Source organism: Anopheles darlingi, chromosome 3 (genome assembly GCF_943734745.1).
Source record: "Anopheles darlingi chromosome 3, idAnoDarlMG_H_01, whole genome shotgun sequence".
Lineage (NCBI taxonomy): Eukaryota > Metazoa > Arthropoda > Insecta > Diptera > Culicidae > Anopheles > Anopheles darlingi.
Window position 1 is genome coordinate 16,058,967 of NC_064875.1, and position 22,500 is coordinate 16,081,466.

Here is a 22,500-nt window from a genome sequence, read left to right on the forward strand (position 1 = left end):
ATGAAATTTCAGAAGGTGGCATAACCCAAAAACCAAGGTGGCATATGATAGGGGCACGAAGGTGCCATAAGAAACAAACCTCCCCAAAAAGGTTTGCTTCTTATGCCACCTTGCAAAATTTCAAATTTGGCTTGTAGGGGGATCAATCTTCATCATCCGTCTCTAAACGAAACGTCATCATCTGCGGGGAACCAAGTGCCGGGCACCCTACAAACCACGATTCCTATGCTGAGTGTAGGAGTGAGTGCGACTTCCGATGAAACAGCGCTATACGAGCTCCAGATCGAGCAGTTTGGTACATGAGCGCGAACGAGACGGCTGATGAGATGGCAATACTTTTGGTCATTTTCGTCGTTTGAGTTTGAAATCTTCCCGAATTTTGTTCGATTGATCGAAATGGGATTCGAAACACACCGCGACATCGCGATTTGATTAGCTTTTTTTCGCATAAATCCGGCGATTTTCAATTAGAAAAATGCGTCTGATTGTCGTACGATAATGGAAGACCTTGTCACGAATAAATTTTATCTGCTTTTCGGTCAATCTTAGCCGTGTAATCTATTGCACCGCGGCTGTTCGCATTCAAAGAAACAGCCGGCAGAACATACATTTTTCGATGTTCCTAGCCCCATTTCTTCGTCAAAAAAGTTTGCATGATGTACACGCACAAATCATAAACATTTTGCCTCATTATCCAAGTGCATTTACTTGCATTTATACCACAAAACGGCGAGGAACAGAGCTATTTTTCTTAACATAAAAAGGATGGGAATGATGATCCACCGTTTTCCACGGTGATAACGAGGCAGATGATACCGCAAAGTTTACAGATTAGGTGACGAAAACGGTGATAGAAAAGATTCCCCACGGAAGAAAGACCTAACTCCGCCCACGCCGGCAAGGAAGGGCGATCGCGTCCCTTGCGTGGGCGAGAGATGGGAAAGGGGCGAAGATCTCTTCGCAACATTTGAACGGGTTAAAGTGATGCGAGAAAATGTCTTGCTTGTGCAGTTGTCCAATCAGAAGAGAACAACAAAACAGCAGCAGAATAATCGGCAACAGCATCCGGTGCCAAGCACGAAACGCAGAATGCACAACAAAGGACAACAATCAGCGCAGGATGTACGAACAATGGGGGAGGAGGGGTTTGCAGCGAGGAGGGCGTGTGCGCCAAGGTGTTTACTACGCGTTTATAATAGCAACCGAAAAGGGCGCTGTCGATGAAGCCAACAGCAGAAGAAAACGATCGCGAATTGGTGTTGTTTTGACGTAATTTGATAGGCGGAAAACATGCTCAAGAATGTCGGAGTTTTGCGTTCAAAACGGCATGTTTTGATGTCGCATATTCCTGGGAAAACCCACGATAGTTTGTGCTATATTCTTCGCCAGCTCTTCTATCATTGCTGCGCGAAAAAGTGCACACAAAGTACACCACTCCAGATGCACTTTGCGCATAGCGATTGGTCAAAAGTTGTGTTGATTTGGTATCAAGGTATGATGCGTTTTAGGGTGCAATCGATTGTTCGTGTTGAGCCTGATGATCGTGTGCGCGGTTGCCAATACGCACGTGAAGCGTGACACGCATTTTTTGTTGAGCAAATGTTTGTTTTCCATTTCAATCAATGTGAATCATGATGATCATTCGAAGGCATGTTTGTGACATTGTGAACAATTCAAAATGTGTGAACTTTTTGTCACAACGCACGGTCTCGATTTCACGTATAGATGTAGCGTTTGTGAACAGGTGATTATCAACAAAGCATTGGTTCAAAACGTTGCATGTTCGAAATTCCCGTCCCAAATCCTATCATCTCTCTAACATCATTCCACTTCATACAGATTCATTCACCCACATACATCACCGACAGACATACCGCGACAAACCACGACCTACGACTACGACGATGACGAAAGAGCAGACCTAGAACGGTGGGAGTGAGACAAGCAGAAGATCGGCGATCCAAAATGGTGGATGGGCGGTCGAAAATTTTTTTTCGATTTTTTCAACTACTCGAAAAAACCTCTGAAAGTATGCAATTTGAAATTTTTACATGAAATTTCAGAAGGTGGCATAACCCAAAAACCAAGGTGGCATATGATAGGGGCACGAAGGTGCCATAAGAAACAAACCTCCCCAAAAAGGTTTGCTTCTTATGCCACCTTGCAAAATTTCAAATTTGGCTTGTAGGGGGATCAATCTTCATCATCCGTCTCTAAACGAAACGTCATCATCTGCGGGGAACCAAGTGCCGGGCACCCTACAAACCACGATTCCTATGCTGAGTGTAGGAGTGAGTGCGACTTCCGATGAAACAGCGCTATACGAGCTCCAGATCGAGCAGTTTTGTGTATGAGCGCGAACGAGACGGCTGATGAGACGGCAATACTTTAAGTCGTTTTCGTCGTTTGAGTTTGAAATCTTCCCGAATTTTGTTCGATTGATCGAAATGTGAATCGAAACACACCGCGACACCGCGATTTGTTTGCCTTTTTTCGCATAAATACGGCGATTTTCAATTAGAAAAATGCGTCAGATTGTCGTACGATAATGGTAGACCTTGTCGCGAACTAATTTGATCCGCTTTTCGGTCAACTTTAGCCGTTTAATCTATTGCACCGCGCCTGTTCGCATTCAAAGAAACAGCCGGCAGAACATGTATTTCGATGTTTCTAGCCCCAATTCTACGCCAAAAAAGTTTGCATGATGTACATGTACAAATGATAAACATTTTGCCTCATTATCCAAGTGCATTTACTTGCATTTTTGCCACAAAACGGCGAGGAACAGAGCTGTTTTTCTTAACATAAAAAGGATGGGAATGATGATCCGTTTCTTCTCACCGTTTTCCACGGTGGTAACGAGGCAGATGATACCGCAAAGTTTACAGATTAGGTGACGAAAACGGTGATAGAAAAGATTCCCCACGGAAGAAAGACCTAACTCCGCCCACGCCGGCAAGGAAGGGCGATCGCGTCCCTTGCGTGGGCGAGAGATGGGAAAGGGGCGAAGATCTCTTCGCCACATTTGAACGGGTTAAAGTGATGCGGGAAAATGTCTTGCTTGTGCAGTTGTCCAATCAGAAGAGAACAACAAAACAGCAGCAGAACAATCGGCAACAGCATCCGGTGCCAAGCACGAAACGCAGAATGCACAACAAAGGACAACAATCTGCGCAGGATGTACGAACAATGGGGGAGGAGGGGTTTGCAGCGAGGAGGGCGTGTGCGCCAAGGTGTTTACTACGCGTTGGTGATAGTCACCGAAAAGGGCGCTGTCGATGCAGCCAACAACAGAAGAAAACGATCGCGAATTGGTGTTGTTTTGACGCAATTTGATAGGCGGAAAACATGCTCAAGAATGTCGGAGTTTTGCGCTCAAAACGGCATGTTTTGATGTCGCATATTCCTGGGAAAATTCACGATAGTTTGGGCTATATTCTTCGCCAGGTCTTCTATCTTTTCTGCGCAAGAAAGTGCACACAAAGTACACCAATCCAGATGCACTTTGCGCATAGCGATTGGTCAAAAGTTGTGTTGATTTGGTATCAAGGTATGATGCGTTTTAGGGTGCAATCGATTGTTCGTGTTGAGCCTGATGATCGTGTGCGCGGTTGCCAATACGCACGTGAAGCGTGACACGCATTTTTTGATGAGCAAAATGTTTGTTTTCTATTTCAATCAATGTGAATCATGATGATCATTCGAAGGCATGTTTGTGACATTGTGAACAATTCAAAATGTGTGAACTTTTTGTCACAACGCACGGTCTCGATTTCACGTATTGATGTAGCGTTTGTGAACAGGTGATCATCAATAAAGCATTGGTTCAGTGCGTTGCACGTTCGAAATTCCCGTCTCAAATCCTATCATCTCCCTAACATCATTCCACTTCATACACATTCATTCATCCACATACATCACCGACAGACATACCGCGACAAACCACGACCTACGACTACGACGATGACGAAAGAGCAGACCTAGAACGGGGGAGTGAGACAAGCAGAAGATGATCGGCGATCCCAAATGGTGGATGGGGGGCGGTCGAAAGTTTTTTTTCGATTTTTTCAACTACTCGAAAAAACCTCTGAAAGTATGCAATTTGAAATTTTTACATGAAATTTCAGAAGGTGGCATAACCCAAAAACCAAGGTGGCATATGATAGGGGCACGAAGGTGCCATAAGAAACAAACCTCCCCAAAAAGGTTTGCTTCTTATGCCACCTTGCAAAATTTCAAATTTGGCTTGTAGGGTACTGTGCACATCTGACGAGGCTCCGACAACGGGCAAAACAAAACAACGGAGCGGATGAGTCAGTTTGTGGCGCTGGCAGCCCATACTACTGAGAACTCTCGCGGCACATCGTGATCGCGAAAAGGTCTATTAGTCATATATGGTGCTAGAGCTTCGAGAATGGATGCGCTTGAGTCATGCCGAGGGCATTTGGATTCTTGGTTCAGTTCCAAGTCGATTTCAAGACTCTGGGAGAAAACATTAAAATACTCTTCCTAAAGCTACCTCTCCAAAGAACGGGGAGACCAAAACTGGATCAAACTGTAAATGGACCAGCCCTTCCAAAAGCGGGTCGTCGCTCGCCGTTCATAGTAACAGTTCCCTTCCTAAACACTCAACAACAAATCGGTAGTTAGTCTTCGTTTCGCCACCGGTACTGAATAGTTGCTTCCAGCCAGCTAGCTAGCGGTCGTTCTGTCCTTCACTATCCGAAAGCGTCATTCGCCCACCCTCTCGTGGGATGGCGGCACGTCGGTACCTTCGGTTGAAGTAGGTCACCGTAGAGAACGTGGGTGCCGATTTCCCAGGTCTCCTCCGCCTTGTCGTCATCTCGTGCTGCTCGGTTGTTGAACGGGACCTCCAGCACCCGAAAGCTCGGCAGGAAAAGCGTGTCTTCCCCTCCCCGACCATAGCCCCAGAGATTACGATCAAGAACGCCATCATCGTCGTCGCCGTCGTCGTAGTCGTGATGGTGTGGTCGTTTAACAGATCAAGCAATAGCCAAACGTAGCCGCAGCGTGTGGCCAGCAGCGAGAACGCCTTACACAAAGACAAAACACTAACCCGGACAGGACAGTCCAGTACCGGGCGACCACGACGACGACGGCGACGACGACGCGGATGGGGACCACAACCGGTTTTGCCTGCTGGCCGTGTTAGCATCGCCAAAGAGCGCGAGTCCACCAAGACTTTCGTCTCGCGGTCGCGGTTTATAAGAAAGTCGCTTCTGCCAGCCAGGCCTCTGGGTGCGCAGGTTATTGAACTGGATTTATAGACGTATTAAAGGCACTAAAGGTGATATGCAGTGCAGAGCATCCGGCCAGGCCACCGCTATGGCCGCCAGGGTAGGGGACAGCTTTCGAGCATGCGCGCGCCGTGTACCCGCGTAAGCCTTTCGACCACCCTAGCAGACGGGCAAGCAGGCAGGCAGGCATTGAACGCTTGGTGGCTGCTTTGCAAACCGACCGATCGACGGATCAGGAAACGAAACTCGTTCTCCACTCGGTCGCTGGAAGCTTTAGTTTCTAAAGACCCCAGACCGGAGAGTTGTGGACGAGTTTTGGATTCGATATTCGAGTATGAAACACGGGCACACAGACACCAGCACACTAACGTATTTAAGATAGAACACGCACGAGCTACCAGCAGAAGGTATCACACACCACCATGCAGACCTAGTGTCCGGGGGTACTGCCGAGAACGTCGACGACCGAACCGGAGATGACGATGTGGTCAGCACTAGAAGCTACCAACGGTTGGACCGTGGCCGTCGCATACGGCAGCAAATACCGCGTGCGTTGCCAAGGTAAAGGAAATGGTAAACAAAACACCACCACAACCCGGGACGGCAACGGGAGAGCGGACAGCCTATGCTTTATGCTGCGATGGTGTGCTTATGCTCCGATGAATGAACGCAACCGAACCGGGGACCGACGACCAAGAACAGGAATTTAGGGATCAATAAAATGCCAACCCAGCACGCCGGACGGACGGACATACATGTGCAATGAGAAGGGGTAGGCCGCTCGGGTTATGGTTCGCTGGTGCCATGGCCATACCGAGATCCGTAGGGTAAGGGGGAGGGTTTGCTGCTGATGTTGCTTGATTTATGATACCAATAATGTTAAAATCCCCCCCTTTCCGACAGGTGTGTAACAGTTCTTTCATGTTTCGTTGGACCCGTCCGTGTACACGAGGTGTTGTGGTGAGTGTGCCAACGCATGTAGCGGAATCGACCGTTCCTATATTTGCTGTCCGCCCGGGACACACTTTGCAGAAGTGTGCCTCTCGACGGGCTTCTATCTCGATCTTCGCCAGAGATTGGAAATCGAAGTGCCACCATTATAGTGTGCTGGTCGTATGGCTAAAGCATTAGCATCACGCGGCATCCATCCAGCGTCCAATGAATGCCATTGATGCTGAAGTGATGAAGGTGGTGGATCTGGTAGAATATTAGAAGTCACTGTACGCGTTGGAATGGCGAACACAAACGACTCGATTCATAGCTCGCTGTTATTTGAATGCTTCAACATCACACAGCAGCTACACAGCTAGACACAGTATCGACTTCGCGGCGTCCGTAGAACCGCATCCCACTTCCAGCGATTCCCTGAGTAAACAATTCCGTTTTTTTTTCCAAAACAACACTTCTCATAACAACAGCCGGTATACGTCGGAACAGGGCCAGCAGGCATCCTCCAAGCGCCGCCATCGTCATCGTCGTTCAAGTGATCGAGCGTTCACTGACATTCCCGAAGGCACGGCAGTCAAAAGAAACGCCAGGAAAAGCACTTCGAGTACCATCGGATCGCATCATCGAAGCAATAGAGTAAACGAACAACAACAAAGTCTCTGGAAAAGACTCGAGGCCGGGACTCGACGGCCGTCTTCGCTCAAGCGCGCTGCCAATTATCATGACAATCACTTCCGCATGCACTGGGCCACAGCGGGTGGTAGTGGTTGGGTGGTGACTCTAACGCTGTCTACTGGCTGGAAGGACGCCTCCCTAGGGCCCTCTCAAAGCATACACAGCGCTATATGCACGCTCTTCATATCACATTCCAAGTGGCTGAGGTGCGACGACTAGAGGTAGATTGGATGGATGTCGGGGCGTTGGTGGGCGAGTTGTTGGACATGTTACATGTTGTGTTACGTCGCAGATATGCGCCACTATATATCTGTACCTGGAGAAGGTCTATAGCTTCCTTCCTTCTATTGCGCCGGTGCATCTGGTCTGATCTAATGGACCGGAGGCAGGCTTAGGGTAAAGGCGATGACTCCGGGTGACATAGGTACGTGTCCATGGCGGCTGTATCGCCTCGCCCACCCCGCTCTGGGTCGTTTTTCTTCCCTGCGGAAACACTCTCACCGATGATGCAACAGAGGGAAACCATCGTTACACTTTTCTGTGGTGGGAGTTCAAGAAAACTGAAACTTTATTCTACAAATCCGTGAAAATTGTGTCAAATACCGAAACAAAACAGTTTTGGAGAAAAACTCGGGCAACTCGGAAGAGTTAAATCCGACTTAAAGAAGTTATCTGCTAACCCAATTTCGCTTTAACACTGGGAGCGCTCTTCGTGCTGGGTTGCGCGACCGGAGGCAACATAGCACCACTTCAGCAGAGCGGCTGCTGGTGTGAATTTGCATCGCGGAAAAAGCACTTAATAAAACTGTCAGCTGCACCCAGCCCAACACCGGGCGTCCTTTCTGAATAGTCCCCTGTCGTCCGCTGTCGTCCACTCCGTACTATGGTTGCCCCGTACTGGAACGGTGCATGGGGAACGATAAACCGGTATAGCGCGTTCGGGCGCCGTTTTACTTTTTCAATCTTCATCAAGCGCTCTATGCCGCGCGTAACCGTCTAACGAACTTAGGACATAGCCCAGCCCAGAAGCAGTACACGAAGCGGTGCTGCTGGTTTGCAGATAAGCGGAAAATGGCTACAGCATGATAGCCGGACGGGACGGAAGTGAAGTGCCAAGTGCATATGCTTGTTCCGTCGCCCACTATCTCCGGTTCGGTGTCCGGGATGGGATTGGGACGGGATTGATTTGAAATAGCGGGACGTCACTTTCAATTCAGTGCACCAGCTAGACTGCAATACCATTAGCCAGCAGGATGGCTACATCTCCTGTGGGGGTATTTAGTGTTTTTAAGATTTTTTCTGGACTATCTATTGTATATCGTCGAGCAGCAGATTCTAAGTGAATGTCGGTCAATTTGTTTAATTGTCCTGCTACCCGTGTTGAACTGTAGTGACCAATTTTTCGAATTAGATATTTCCAATGTTGCTATCAGAACTAATCTAACTTCCTGATAGTTTAAACAAACATTATTCAAGATACGATTCAGTCATTATCAATATTTACGTTCAATATTCAATCTCAACATTCTTATCATGATGACATAATACGCTTTTCATAAGCATCGCTCTTGAAAATGAACCTTTTAGCGAACCTCTCTAACGAGCGTGCCACCCCATTATGAAAAGCTAATCTCAATAACCCTCCACTAGAGTGTTACCACTTCGCACCAGAAAAGACATCGATGCAGCCGCTGCAATCGTGCTCATCGCCAGCGTAGTGCACCGGGTGCCTTAGCATCGAAGAAACGCCTCACCATACAATAGTGGCACACTTGTTGCACTCATTTGGTGCTTCGATAAGATGCACTAGCGGATGCCCTCAGGCGGAGTGTTTCTGCAGCTTCTTCACAGTGAATCCACTGACAAGCAGCGCGCTTCGCAGCCGCAACGCGTGCACTGAGGTGTAAACGTCCGCTATGTGCGGGGAGAGTGAAATCCATAAACATGGTTCCATTCGCTTCACCTGATTTGCAGTAGACCAGACCATCCCCAGCCTCGCATGACATGTGGAGATGCGCGGTGCACGCTGCCCTCACACCCGCTCGTCGCTCGCTGATCAGCTGTGCGCGATGATATGCTGCTGTTGCTGCTGCGTGCCGTCGATGGATAACTCCTTCTTCGCACACACCTCTCTCCAAGGGAAACAATGAAACTCATTAACGACCGTAAAACGATTTAGTGGCTTCTGCTCTTCGCACGATATCCTCCCACACCCAGCAATGCTAATGAGAAGAGCAAAACCAAAACCAAAAAAAAAACGCTCCAAAAACACGAACACCTTCAACATCCCGAGATACGTGCCAGTGCGGAGGAAATTTCGCAAAATTGCTCTCGTTTCGAAAGGAAGCACAAGCGCGTTTATGTTTTATCGGACGTACGGTGGCTTTGTAGGGAACGGTGGAGCAGTTAAGGCGACGACGAAACTCGTGCTACATCAATTTCACTGACAGCGTCCGCCACGCCACACGCCGATTGGCCAGCCTGGAAGTGGAAACTGGGCATTGTCTGGTAATTGAAAGTTTGTCTGCCTGTCTCGTTGTTGGCCCTCTCCCCCTTTGTTTGGTTGTTGCCGGTGGCGAGATGCAAGGAATGTTGTTACATAAACTTGCATGGTAGGGCCGCGTTTTTCCTTTTTTTTTTGTTTGAAACGTTTAGCAGAAAGATAAACACTTTTCTTCGGTGTGATGGTTATCAAGGATCAAGTGGTACGCTGAGGGATCATTACAATCCGCTAATTACCGTATCCGACATGAGCGTTGTGGACCAGGTTGATGATTCATGCTGGAGTTAAGAGGAGCTACGAAAATGATATTTTTTAAACGATTCAAATGCGATTGAAAGTTAATATAGGGTGTACAATTATTTTCAACTAGCATGACCCGCGTGCGTCGCTACGCGTAGAAAATTAGGTTTTACTAAAATGTTCTATTTCTTTGAGTTTCTACTTTGTGTGTTAGGATTGTTATTAATATTTGCCGATGATTCAACTTTGGTTACATGATCGCCAACCATGGTTTTGAGCGATTAATCAGCAAGGTTAATAATGGGATTGAATTTCATGGATTGATCAGCAAAGTTAATTACTAAACTATCATTGGCAGTTGATCTACCGACTAACGGAGACGGTTTGTTTCGTATATAATCCCGTCGCCTTTAATTCCTCCTCGCTTTTGAGGGACTATCGAGCTCAAGTTTTTTGTCGTGGATGCTAGGTCCTCGAAAGGGGGTCTCTTCGCTTTTGGGATACTACGAAAAAGGAGTTTTCTAATCAGATTCCTCTTTATTCGCAAGTCTCCTGCCCTTTTACACCCCGGGTCTACCGGTGTCCTTTTATGGAACACACGTAATGACTCATTTTTCCAATAACTGAGTTGAGCTCCTAACGTTACCGCCTGGAGTTTGGACCCCGCGCAACAGCACTTATGATAATGTTAATAGTTGGTATATACTGCCTTTCAGTATAGATTCAATATGAATGCCAAATTTTTTAGCTAATGATGTAGTTAATGCTTGCAAATAAACTATAGAATTCAACATGAATATGAATGTCTCGTGTTTTCATTGATACGGTCGGATATCGGTATCTGACTCGACGATTGAAAACATCTGGATTTTTCATATTGCACTTCAATTATCATACATCCTAGAGTACATCCTGAATTGTTAGTGATGTGTGTGCACATTTTAAATTTTTATACATAATTTTTTTATCTTTGATGAAATTTCGAAAATTCGAATTGTGCATATTGCCCCAGTATGCTTAAACCGGTTTTAGCTAAGCCTTCTAGGATAAAATTCTCATCAATTAAATTAATTCGCGCTGGCAACGCTCCCTGGCGCTCAGTATTGCAACTACTGATCGGTGATTTAGTGGATTTTCAAAAAATCATTAAAAAATAACTGTTTGAGCTAGGGCTATGAAAATTTGAGAGTATTAGTTTTTTTGTATGAAAAATCTAAGAAAAATATCAAATCAAAGGTTAACAGAAAGTTACGGAAAATAATTTTTCTACTTTTTGAATAACTTAATTAATGGGAATGAAATATAGTTTACATCCGATTCTGATACCTACAGAAGATACACACAAAGTTTGGTTCGAATCGGTTCAGCCGTTTCGGAGGAGTTTGGACACAAAAAATGTGACACGAGATTTTTATATATATAGATGTACAACAATTTCAGTTCGCGTTTTTTGGGCGTGCATCGATCCATGGCTAAAATGGCAAAGAAACAGAATTCAGATCACACCCACTACACTGCTCCCTATCGCAAATAAATATATTAACATTGTAGTAACTTAATTGTTATCACTGTTATAAATTTTGCTTCTTTTAAATAAAAACAAATTACATTGAATAGCGGAAAAATCAAAGAAATGATTTTCAAGAAGGGTTATGATGCACTGATAACCTAGTAACATCATTCCATTATAGCATCGAATACAAAAACAAACATTAAACATGGCAAACGCAGGAAAGCAAAAACTAGTCATAATTAATAGGACAGCAATGTACGTCACGTACGCCTAAGCGATTCAACCCCAAAAAACAAACTGCTAACGACTAATTACAAGCTACGAATGTGGGCTTTTCTTTCGACAACGCTCACGCCAAGGTGTTTCGCACATTAGCCAACCGAACAGCCTCCACCACCCACGCGCAGCTCGTCGTCGTCTTCGTCGTCGACGTAGCCGTTATCTCGCAAAACGATCGAAACAAAGCCTTGGGCAGACAGAGAGACACACACGCACACATACAGAGTCGCACCTTCCCAAACAGTCACTTAACCTGCATTTTGTACCACCCTTTACAGAAGGGCTGCTGCTGCTGCATCTCGGCACAGTTGCAACAACAGTAACAGGCAGCAGCATCGTTATTCAACCACGGTATAGAGCCATAAGATGCTTCAATATTCCAACGGCAGTAGCCAGGGAGATACAGTACCATAGATGCAGTACCTGATGCGCGTGTTGTATCACCGAGGCAACCCACCTATACACACACCCATTCCGGGGCATTCATGAACAATATGTGCACTGATGCACCGCGGTCGTGTGCAGCGTTTAGCGAAGGGTACCCTAATGGAGCACACCTAACCTAGAAAGCACTTCAACCAACCAGCCAGCGAACCAGCCTCCGGACGGGCGAAGTAATTTATGCGCACCAGCCTGGGCGGAAGTAGGAATAACATGGAATCCAAGCTGACGATCCCGGTGCACCCCGGCTACATTGAGTGGAGAGTTCTTTATTTATTTATCTGGTTCTTTCCCTACTTCCATTGAGTAGATTGCATTAATTTTTGTTTGTTTTCGTTCCCATTTTCTAGCCCCACCCCTCCACTTTTTTCGCCCCGCTCTCCGTGGTCCGTCTTATCACGTTACCACGAGCCTCTGGGGTGGGTGTGTGTGTGTGTGTGTGTGTGTGTGTGTATGGGTGCTGTAGTAACGCTTCGCCTTCCCGTGTCTTCCCTGTTGATTTCCACTTCTTTTTTGCGTTCAGATCTGCTCCTCTCGAGCGTGCATAAGTGTGGCCAATGGGGACACTCACTCTCAGTGCCCACCCCCGGGGGTAGGCAGCCTTATCGCACAGCAGCTGCTGCTGCCGGGATGTGGCGACGACGAAGGACCAGTACATTATGGAGCAAACAAAGCCGATCACGGACCATGCGGCCTAGTAGGAAAAGGCGAGCCGCGTGAGACGCAGCCACTTCAACCCGCAGCATGGCACAAGAACGTCCGATATCAGCACGCTTTGTTCGGTCAGGCACAGTGGAAGTGGACAAAAAAAGGATATCGTTTATGTTGGGCTGCTGCTGCAACCCATCCTTCACTTGTAGGTTCATCGAATCGATCATTTCTTCTGTGTTTGCAAAGAGTTGATACAACAAAGAACGGTCACACTATTGAAGAAATGACAATATTCCACAGTAAGATACAATGGAGGCAATTGATGGTCCCAAAAGTGTAGTTCTGATGATAATTGCACTATACATGATCGACATTCTTCAACACTTGGTAACCAACAGAAAAATACAGTTCTGAGAGCATTATCTCGGTACTACGGAGAAGCTAGTGAATAATAGTGACGTCTATGAAGCCTAATGATATCGAACCATTAAACATTGGGTTACATACAGCAAAATTCGGTAGCAAAAATCCTTGCAACTGACACTGGCTCCATTCCCGCAGACTAATAACCTATACTGCAAGATCAGTAGCTACATCACCTGCAAACCAAGTTTGTTGCGTTCTATCTAGCACCTCGGCAAGTACATAAATCCGTGAATCTTTATCAAAGAACACACAGGTAAACTGCGTGAAAACCGTGAGTCAACATGAGCCTGCAACGTCGCTAGCAGCGATAAGAATTCAAGAGCAGTGTAAAGCGTCATCGCCCTGTCGCTAGCAAACAGACCGGTTACTGATTCTTTTTGCCACACAACCAAGGGTGCCCAACCCCACCGAAAGGTCTCGGACAAGGCCGTTTGTAGCTTGCGGGTTTTTGGCAGACACAACACGGTCCGTACATGACTTGTAAGCGAAATCTGATCATCGGCAGCGTGGCGTACTTTTCGGGTTCCTCTGCCCACAGGAAAGGCAGGTAAATTACGCCAAATGAGGATGTTGGCCCCTTCCCAGGCTTCCTTCCTGATTCGTTCGCGAAAGAGTTTATTCCCAATTACGCACAACAAGCCACGCCGCCGGCCGCTGGCCGTTTCGTAACACATCGGTAGTACATCATTATGATCATTCGTCGTCGTCGTCGCTTCTTCATTAAATCGAGCCCAAAATCGAGTGCTCAACAAAACCCGCTTAATATCCCATCACGGACACAGATTGAGCACCCAAAACGGATCCCAGTAAGAGCGAACCAAGGGATCAAGGCGTCAGCTTCCGCGTCCACTTTCGCGCCGGCTCTGTTGCACTTCGCCATCCGCCATCAAACGGTGGAGCTAACAGTGGAAAGGGAGGGGTTGGAGGTACTCTCGAGTGAGGCACAATGTGCGCTGCTGGGCTGTACCTCCATCAATAGGCGGTTTTGCACGACGAGAAAGTTTTTCGATGCTACATAAAAATCGAATTAATTAAAGGCCGATTACGGGTCTTAAAGAGGGGGGGGGGGGGAGCTCCTTTTTTATTTTTTTGGCAACTGTGGATTTATTTCTTTGTTTTACCCACATTGTGCTTTTTCTTCCTCGGTTTACCAACACAAACTAATACACGGCGCCCACGGATCGTCTCGTGTCCGAAAATGGTTTTATTACAAAACCGTCGGCCTTTGCGCAACGCCGCGTTTAGGCGATCGCGATTTAAGGCGCGCATTAGGGCAACCGTTTAAGGAGGGTAAGGTGTGTGCGCATCCACGAATGTGCCATCATTTGGCAGCGGCAGGCATCAAGATGACGGGGAACGGGGATGGTTTAATTTGGGAATCGGAACTTCGTCCACCAAAGCGCGATCGCGATCACACTGAATTATGTGTGCGAGGGCTCGCCTCGACTCCATCGATCGATTGATCGATCGGAGCCACCATTTTCCCATAATTAGCCGGACCGACCGGGGACGTCGATCATCTAATCTTGCTTCTTCCTTCCTTCCTTTCGGACGTCATCGTTCCGATCCGATCCACCGCTCGTCGCTCATGATCGTTACGAAGGGAGTCACGATGCTGGTGTGATTTATGTAACGATCGAAATCGAAATGTTGCCCATTTTCCAGCCCTGCCCGGAAAAAAGCGTGTGCAAAAACTGGACTGAAGAACGCCCGATCGATCGCCGGGGTGTCAATCTGCCCGGATTCGATCAGACTAGTTTGCCGGCTCGAGTTGAAGTTGGTTTCGAAGCAACGATCCACGAATTGAATCGTGATTGATTGCGCCCCCGCGGGGGAAACCCTGCTGGTACGGCGTGTTATGTTTGTGGTCCCCTGAAAGTTCCCGTCCGCGATCAACGCTCTGCTTACATAAAACCGAACTGAAGTCGAGTGAAAACATAAACTCCTTGACTCCTACTTCAGCGCTGGTGGAGGATTTGCGAACCTGGCGAGGCTAGTATGCTAATGAGATTAACGTTTTCTTGGCGCTTTTCACATCCAGCCGTGGGCTGTAGGCTGCAGTCAGCGATGAGATCGCTTTCAATGGTTCATTTTCCCTCAGGTTGGCCAATTATTTCAAATCCAGTGAGGTTCCGGCAATGCTGAATCGTGCAACGTTCATTGTTCCACTATCTAGGAAGTAGTCCGGTTTGCATATTCCCCGTAATTTTTGGGGAATGCACAGCTTATGATCTGTCTATATGATCGAGCTTATGCTAACGATGAAAAATGAGCTGGAAGAGACCGATATCGGGTATCAATCGAATAGCGATGACGTATGCCGTACCCAAGAGTCTACCGAATTCGTTAGCAAACCGATAAAACTAATTGGAAAATGGCAACTCCGAGCCCTACACCAACCAACCAACGATCGATCGATCGATCGATCGATCTAAACGAGCCCACCACGGCACTGCTTTTACTTTCAAATTTCCCTAGACCGCTCCGAACCGGCGGGGGCGCATTTGCATTCCGAATCGACGTCTCGTCATGCGAGCGGCATGGAAAACCGGTGGCGAACAAATTTCCCTTCCCGAAAGTGATCGATTGGAGTACGGGGCTAGCCCTGTCGACTTTTGGGAGGGCTGGTGGGCCATCATCGATCGATCGGAAGGGAAAGCCCCATTTATGAGCAGCTTTTATGCCGGGTGGCCGTGCTCTGGTCGCACGAGCCCTTTGTACCCGGAAAAAGTGTACCTTTAACTCACATACACACTCGGTGTGGTACCGGAACCGATCAGCCGATTATTGGTCGATGGTGGACAACCTCTCCCCCTCTCTTTGTGTCGGTCTGTTTGTCCCTTTAAGATCATAGCACGGAAGCTGGCGGTTGATTTCGTTTGGAAACTTTTATTGGCTCCCCGGTCGACTCACGGTCGCGGAGTGATAATGGGCCAGTGGTTCAAGCAACCTAACTACCACGGACTGACTGGCTGGCGATACCTTACAAATTTGCTTTCTATCGGAGCGCCACCGAGGGACAACAGAGCAGACCAGACATCGCTACGGTCGCATCTCTACCATAAAACCATAAATGAGCAGCCCTTCAAAAAATGACTGAAAGTAAACAACAGAGTAGGGTGTACTACCGATCGGTGGGACCATAAACACACACAAACACCGGAAAGGAGAGGTTTCCCAATAGGACAAAAATGAAACTTGGCGCGCATGAAAGAGCGCAAGTGGAAAACAAGAGTCTGATTGTTGGGTTGTGGCCCAAACCAGCCATACGGCGCCTACCAGTCAGAGGTAAACATACATACACACACAGAGATCTGATATGCTGTGCGCCAAACTGGCTATTTGGTTCTATTTTCATGGAAAATCCCTCCTCTGGATGAAAAGAAGCTTCCCTTTTGATCTGTTGGTTGTGGAAAATGCAGAGGAAAATACTTGGAATCAATTTCGGTCATTTTCTTGTATGTCGTCAAAGATTTTTGCAAAAAGTCTGCTCTGCGCCCGTTGTAGGTGTTGCAAAATAAACACTTGCCGGAGGATTTCTGATCTCAGTTTGGGCGAATAAACATGGCTATGCATGGTGGCCGGTTCATGAGAAGTAGGAAAAATAAATCGTGATGCTGGTCTACAAGTTCAATACGAAAACATGTCGTAAAGGTTAACATATTTTTCGAGTGTTTCTACTCAAAATGTAACATAATTCATTTTATGTTTACATAATTTAAATAAATTATAGTTTCCAAGATTCGGTACCTTTTCTTTCCTTTCGAAATCATCTATTCAAATACTATCGTAACTTACTTACTTATCCGGCGCTACAACCGACGAGCGGTCTTGGCCTGCCACAGAAGATTCATCCACCGCTCGCGATCGAGCGCCGTCGTCCCCCAAGTCGGTAGTCCTGCTATTCTGGCGTCAATGTCGATACTATCGTAAAGTGTTCAATAATAAATGTTTAAAGACTACAGCAAAGTAGAAATATAAACAGATATCGAATCCCAATAAACATTTGAAACACATTTTTTCCTCTTTTCGAGCGGATTCTGGGACGGAATCTGTTTTAATCAACAATATCGTGGAAAATCAAATTAATCAGCAAATGAAATTAAGTAAAAGTCTGAATTCCTTCAGAAAAACCGTAATAGGGGACAAAATAAACAAAAAGAAAGACGGAAATAAAAGTCTTACAACACGCATAACACCTTCTAATGTCTTAAAGGAGTTGAGAAACAAAACTTCATTTTTAGAGAACATGATGAAAATGGATTACTCTCAGTCAAGACGAACATCAAAGAACCATTTCGACACGCGTGAGGCTCATAGAAGACACGCTCTCTTCCCGTTCCGCACAAATTGCTCCAGAGCGCGAAAACAACATGTTATGCCTTCAGCAGCTACATGTCTCGCTGCTCACCGGGTGCTACCGGTGCAAACATTTAGAAAAACAAAATTAACAAAACCAAATGTTTTGACACCACTCCGCGATTGAGAGCAGCTCGACTTAACAGCGCTGCTCCTCGCCGCTGTCGATAGATCCCTCTTAACCGCGATGAATCATGGTGCCGATAACACGAGAGTTGAATGCCCCGTTTCATGTTTTCTCCTAACGAGCGTTGATGAAAGCGTATGAAATGTGAAACAAAAATCCCGAAACCGGCTCACTCACCACCGGACACATTTAGAATGGAAAATGTTGCCTCGAGGATGACGCGTTTTCCAACTCCGCCCAAGTGGGCCCAAGCGACCGTGCGTTAAAGAGCTGCTTATTCATTTCCCAAGAATGCGTTTTCCACACCGAAAACCATCGAACCAGCGACGAGCGAGTACGCGGAAATGTTCTTCAATTTCGTGGGTTTTTTGTTTTTGTCGAGAACAGTGGGAGTCACCAAACGTACCACCCACTTCGCTGGTTGCATGCCACCTCCGCCAACGCCACTCTGGCAGCTGCTAGCGGTGCCTTGTTGTGTCACTTTAGCCGACGGCTTTACGGGAAAATTCAATTAAACCGAGATACGTGTGAAAAACACTCCCGCCCGGCCCTGTTGGGATCGCGACGCGCAACGCGGCCGTAGAGTGTGGCCGGATCGATGCGACGGTATGCGTCGACGGTGGTGACGATGATGACGGTATGGTATGGTATGGAACGGCGCAATCGGAGGAAATGTGCGAAAAATGGAACCGGTTTGGGAAGGAAGAAGGGCGGGGGGAGTTAAGAGGTGTTGTGGATATCATGCTCGAATTGTAATCGCCGGACCGTAATATCGAATTACCTTACATACATACACACACACACACACACACACCCACATCCTGCTTAAGCGAAGAAGGAAGGTAGATCCTTCTACAGTTCTGCAACACGAAACTGTTGTAACTGGAACGAACCCCGACACCGATGCCCACGCCAAAGGGCGACTTATTATTTACGTAAAGCACGGAGCAGCAGCCCAGCTTGGTCAGGCCCACAGTCACAGTTTTCTGTTTTGTTCTTTTTTCGGAGAGAGCCTTTCTAGTGACACACGTTCCGGTATGGTTTCTTGTTGCGCACTTTGGGCTTTTCAATTACATGGCCCTGTCGATGAGCAATAAAGGAAACTGTGGCGCAAAGTACGGCAAATACTCGTCGTGAATACCAACGAAAAGGTTGCTTATCAACAACTAGGAGCAGCCAGCTACGAGGAAAGGGCCCATCATATGAAAGTGAATGTATTGGAAATTAATTGGAACCATAGCTAGTGCAAGTACGCATGTTAGTCAACTGTGTTCAAGTTAAGTCTGCTTTGTGACAGACGACGTGGAACCATGAACAAGTTGTTCGCGGAAGCTGATGAGTCAACTCTTGCACATCACATCAACAATAATAAACATATTATCAATCACTCCAAGAGCATGCCGAACTGCCTTGTGCAGCTAGAGGTAGCATATTGACGCTTGCTTGTCCAGCTGGGGCGATGATTAGTCTGACCCTGACGGCGGTGACAACGTTCGGTCGTTGCCGGCATCGTCGGCCAATTCCGATTGAATGCTACAATTTGTTTCACGAACGTTTGGCAGACGGCCAGTGATTGCGCGCCGGTCCATAATTGTACCCTAGAGCCAGGACAACTTTGAGATCAGTCAGTAGCCCTCGGTAGCTCTCTAGACTGTTGATACTGCGGATGAATGTTGAGGTAAAGAGGTTTAATGAGAGTTTGATATCTTTCTTTTGAAGTTGTATAATGATTTTTGCAGGTAAAAAGGAAGGAGAACCGTGAAAGAATCATTAGGGATTCCATCAAAGAAGCGTTTCGAGGAACGTGAGAAACTGGAAAATACCAAGGGAATCGAAAAATCGACAATCTACCTATCACCTACGCAACGTCAGGTGAAAGGCAAAAATTCATCGAGGCCAATACTGGCACTGGTAGAATCCTCTCAAGTGCAAAAATATCCAGAATCCTCCACCAGCTTCGGTGACAGTCGTAGCTGCAAGAATTTCCATCTCATTTCCATCAACTCCAGAAAGAGACAGAGAGAGAGAGTGCTATCGATATGAAAGAGTGAGGAGTCTTAGCTCAAGATGGGAAATGGCTTATCGATTACGGGGACGGTCGTGAAGGCTTTTACAGTGATGCATAAGCATGGCCACAAACACACTGAGCATAATCATATTTCTGCTCCTTGGAGCTCATGGCCACTTCCCAAGGATCCTTTTAACCGCTTCGGAAGAGGCAGCGTAAAACGAATAGGTGTATCCTGGTAGATAATGTGATTGATTCCAATTTGCCTGCGGATAAATAACACCCATCCTCCTTTTGCATTCTTACTTTTCTCCCCTATCTCCGGTTCCTCCAGTGACGTCTGGTCTTAAACAGAAAAGGTTCATCCACGTGGTTTAATTGAGTTTTCCTGCTTCAGCTGGTCAGAAGGAGCCGACTGATGCGCTTTTGTGTGTGGAATGCGGATGCTCTGTCTGCGTGTTCGTTCGTCGTCAGTTCCGGCAAGTACCATAACCTCTCCCAATCGTTTTTCTAAAACAACCTTCCAGTAGGAGCTCATCTCATTCTCCATCTCGCCCTGGTGAGAGCACTACTAACCCCGTGAGAGAGATGCTGTGCTCGCCCCAGCAGTAGTAAGCAGGCCCCTCGCTGACCTTGAACTTTGCCAAGAGATGAACTCCACACTTGGACCAGCAGCAGTCGAATTGTGCGTGATATCCGCCCTGCCAGCGTGAGAGAGAGCACAGGTTCCAATCCCTCGGTGGAGAGCGCGTGCATGCGAGATGGGAAAATGGGATTTTCACGCTCACTTGGTGCTCCGCTGTGGAAATTCCCCGATTTTCCCCGATGCTACTATGTTTATGTTGGAATTTGATTTGTTTTTTTCTCTTGTTAGAGGCCGAATGTGGTGCCGCCAGCAAGGAAGGGCAAATCACCGTTCTCCGCGATGCCCTTCATCCAATTCACAGGGGCCCAGATCAAAGGCGACATTGGAAAATGAAGTGGAAAAACAAATAAACAACTGGGGCTAATAAAACGGTTGAGCTGGGAGACTGGTTACCCGCCTGTATCAGCTGCTTTCATAGGGCACCGCCTTCACATCGTTGCGGTTGATCCAAAAATGGCAAACGTAGTAGGCGACAGGCTTTTTGGCGACTTGGTGGAGCCACCTTTTTTTGCACAACACAAAAAATCGAACACGTTACTGAACGAGTGCAAACATGCAATTTGGTCACACTTATCAATAATGATAGCAGTTCCGTTGGCACTATGTACTACACTGTGCGATGCTAACGCATGATTTCCGCTAACATGGTTATGGTTTTGAAGATAATTGAAGCCAGGGCCTACCTTTGAAAGCGATGCAATCGTAGTACATGGGCATTCCTCGGCAGCATCTTTTGGGCTTCCTTCGGCTGCAACATTTCCTTTATCGATGCGGCCCATCTTTTCCTTGCACACATGGCACAATACAGGGTCACTGGGACTTTACAGCCACACCACAACTGCGTATTTGAGAGATGGGTTTTTTTCCATTTTTTCGGATCTATCCTCACACTGGCACGCACAACAGGACACCGAGCATTTCCGTTTGTTTGTTCTTCGTTTGACACCAGCGACCGTCTTTACGGGTTTTCGGGCGGTCCTTTTTTCACATTTCTCCTCCGAACCTGCTGTTCTCCTTCCAGCAACAAACTGCAATTTCCCAATCGAAGCGGGCCTCGAAGCAAAACGAAGAATGCATCCGGTTTGCAGCATGTGCGCGTGTGTGTTTGATGTGGCCCGCCTGTCCCAGCTATACCTCCAGAACACTTATCACGATGCCCGAGAATACACACACGCGATTTGCAGTTGGGCCCCCCGCAAAGCGATGCACCACTGCTCTTCCATGCACTTTGTTATGCGCTGCTCTGGGTGACCAACCCCACCGTGGGTCGGGCGATTATGTTGGTTGGAGCAGGGAGAGGCTGGTGCGCGTGGAGCAAAGTGCGTCACGCATCACCGCCCAGAATCAAGAACGCTAACGGAACAAAATATCTCTTCGAATCGTACAAAAACACCCAAATGCACCTCTCCCTCTCTCTCTCGCTCTCTGTGCACGTTGTTTTCTTTTGGTTTTTGCAGATGAGAGAGTGTGTTCACACCAAGAATCACCAGAGTGCACCAGCAACCACTAGAATGCACCCAACAGTTGCACTTTCACAGTTCGATTCAAACTATTTCGTTTGCAGCTTCACAAAGAAAAGCACTTTGAGAAAACTCCGCCTTCAAGGATCGCCTACGGCAATGCCTACCCGGTTTGCCTCCCTTTGGAAACCGACCGACCGAGACCTTTTTCGTGTTTCACGCACGGTTTCACGCGTTCACGGAGCGAGAGCGGTACACGTGCGGACCGCTCGGAAGCTGAGAGAACAATAAAAAAAATGGCGGCCGACGCACTGTTCCACGAAGTTCCACGAAGTCGTGTGTCGCGAGCGAGCGCTGGCTGGTCAAAGGGTTAATGCTGCACCAGAACCGACTTGGATCTTGCATATTGAAAATATTACTAATTTTTCGTAGCTGAAAACAACTTCTGAGATGTTTAGGATGAAACTAAATAAGCGTATACATTTTATCAAATTGGAATTGGTCATTAAAATGGTTGGAGAATAACTGCACACGTTTTTTTCTGGCAAGTACTGTCTTTTCAATCATTTTTCTTCTGCGCGAGACTGCGAGAGAGGGAGAGAACGAGCAGGTTCGCTGCCACTTAGCACATTTTGTTGTAAAATTTAAAAACAATTTATATTGGTTTTAAAATTTATAAAATGATTAAAATTCCCTGGATAACGGTTTGATGAAAGCATTGAATCAATGCTTATTACAAAAATATTATCTGTTTTTCGGAAAGAATCGTCCCACAGTAACGCCGGGCTGGGTCGTCGTCGGCTATTCTCATGGCTTAACAAAATGAGAAAAAATGAAATAAAATACGTCAATCGCTCTTATAAAAGGCCATAAAATCTTACTCACCTTTTTAGTTAATTATTCATAATAACAATATAATACTGATATTAGTAACACAGATCGTTCCCAACATTTTGTCATCTATAA

The 22,500-nt window shown here is 46.8% G+C and overlaps 1 protein-coding gene across 2 annotated transcripts in view; it reads right to left on the bottom strand.

Moving 5' to 3' along the window:
• Window positions 1–21,805, bottom strand: part of LOC125953393 (uncharacterized) — a 64,529-nt gene extending 42,724 nt beyond the window's left edge. Inside the window, exon 1 of one of the 2 annotated variants that reach the window (XM_049682940.1) lies at window positions 21,702–21,805. The gene's annotated coding sequence lies outside the window, so the exon portion shown is untranslated. The remainder of the gene's footprint in view (window positions 1–21,701) is intronic. The other variant, XM_049682942.1, reaches the window with a different exon arrangement.
• Window positions 21,806–22,500: the final 695 nt, after the last annotated feature.